The sequence below is a fragment of the Salvelinus sp. IW2-2015 genome, unplaced genomic scaffold, assembly GCF_002910315.2.
Source record: "Salvelinus sp. IW2-2015 unplaced genomic scaffold, ASM291031v2 Un_scaffold4302, whole genome shotgun sequence".
NCBI lineage: Eukaryota > Metazoa > Chordata > Actinopteri > Salmoniformes > Salmonidae > Salvelinus > Salvelinus sp. IW2-2015.
Genome location: NW_019945573.1, coordinates 29,298 through 31,226, shown reverse-complemented (window position 1 = coordinate 31,226; position 1,929 = coordinate 29,298). Strand labels below are relative to the sequence as shown.

Here is a 1,929-nt window from a genome sequence, read left to right as displayed (position 1 = left end):
TCTAAGCTGTTTTAGAACATTTACATTCAGAATGGTTTGTTGATTGTTTACGTCACATTTCAAAAGGTTATTTTTTCCCTCCTAGAAAACACTGGTTGACCTGACAGGTAAGGACTTGTTGTTTTGACAAACTACTATTGAAAAACATTATTAACTACATAGGTTTACCATTGAAAGTGAAACGGAGTGAGAGTAGAATTGACTGAAATTAAAGGTCTTAAGTATTGATGCCTCCCTTTTGCAGAATGTTCTTAATCCTGGTTGTCACASTGTTCTTGGCTAGCTGCTCGGCATTGCGTGAGTAATAAAAATYCAATTCTGAATTYTAATGATWAAATAATAGCTTTTGTGCTTTCACCAACTTGTCTTTTTCAGTTAGACTTAGGAGTTCTTCTTTGAGACAAAAGCTGATGGATTAAATCATTGCAGAATGTACTTTAGTTAATTCATCTTCACTTCATTCATAATGTAAAGATCTTTCAGAAATGTGTTGGTAACATTAAAATGATGTATATATAAATATGTATTATTAATATTGTAAATATAGTAAACTTATTTCCCATGTTATTTTAGCCATCAAAGACCCGTACTCGTATTCCTCTGCGGTGGGTCAGGGACTTGGCACCCCATTTGCTTCTTACGGTGAAGGACGCATCACAGGAGTCAGAGTGTGGGAGACCAACAACAACTACTACTACTACTACTACTACTACAACAGCAACAGCAACAACTACATCAGCGGGTGAGCAGACCTTGACCCATGAACAGACACCACTGACTCAGCACAACTACACTACCCAGCAGACACCACGACTCAGTCCAACTACACTACCCAACAGACACTCTTTCTTTCTTTCTGTATTTATTTATTTGTTGTGTTTATTACATATTCAGTACATGACCAAACAATATTGTTATCGTATCTAACCCAGAGTACAATGTCAAATGTTATTCCTTGATATTCTCTGATGCTACCTGCTCTCTCTGTCTGAATGTGCCTTATCAAAACACAACCAACGTGAAAAGCTTCCTCTGTTTTAGGTTCCAGCTGAGATACGGCAACACCTGGTCTCCTGTGTTCGGTAGCGAAGGGGGCTTAAAGCAGGAGATAGAGCTGTTTAATAAATACTTCTAAACATTCAAATTCATTCAGTTTAAATTCTCATGAAGCGCCATCAGATAGAATATTAAAACAGTCCTGTCAGCATGGTCACAGACCACATGCGTTGTTTCACATCATTTGAGTTATCACAATTTGATCTCAATAAATTAGAATATATGGGATTTAAAGGATTAATTATTCTTTGATTAATGAACAATCAAATATTATGGGAGATAATAGCGTTCAGGGTGCTTCACCTTCATTATTTATACACGCTGTATTTGTTATTTGTTGTTCTTTTCTGCTATATCTGCTTGTGGACATTTAATAAAAATCATATCTTTAATCATTATATTCATTGTATTCCTTTGATTAGAAAATACATACAGTAGTGACCAAGAAGCTACAATAACTAACTGTCATCTTAACAAACCCTACCTCAATGGTGTCAATAAGGAAGCTAATGTATAACAGCAAGACCGTTAAAAGCCTATCAATAGTATGAAGGAAGAAAATTGATAGTTACACATCGATATATTTAATACATATTTCCAGTACATATAGATATATCATGTTGTATCGCATCAACAATATCAAACTATTATTTTTGGCTAGTTGGTTGTCCCGCTCTAAAACTCTTATTTTCCTTCATAGACTGTTCTCCATTTTCATTTTAAATAGGAGCATATTTTGGGGGCAATTTTATTTCCAATTACTTTCTCATGCATTCTAGTTTCTGCCACAGACATATAGTGAGCAATGTTTGGAACATCGAATCACAATAAAATCACAATATATAACTGCAATACTAGAATCATGAGAATCGT

At 34.9% G+C, this 1,929-nt stretch overlaps 1 long non-coding RNA gene across 2 annotated transcripts in view; it reads left to right on the top strand.

The window, feature by feature from the left end:
* Positions 1-1,086, top strand: part of LOC139026282 (uncharacterized) — an 8,907-nt gene extending 7,821 nt beyond the window's left edge. For both annotated transcript variants that reach the window (XR_011478045.1, XR_011478046.1), the window contains exons 2-5: positions 86-107; positions 245-297; positions 574-742; positions 1,042-1,086. This is a non-coding gene — a long non-coding RNA (uncharacterized lncRNA). The remainder of the gene's footprint in view (positions 1-85; positions 108-244; positions 298-573; positions 743-1,041) is intronic.
* Positions 1,087-1,929: the final 843 nt, after the last annotated feature.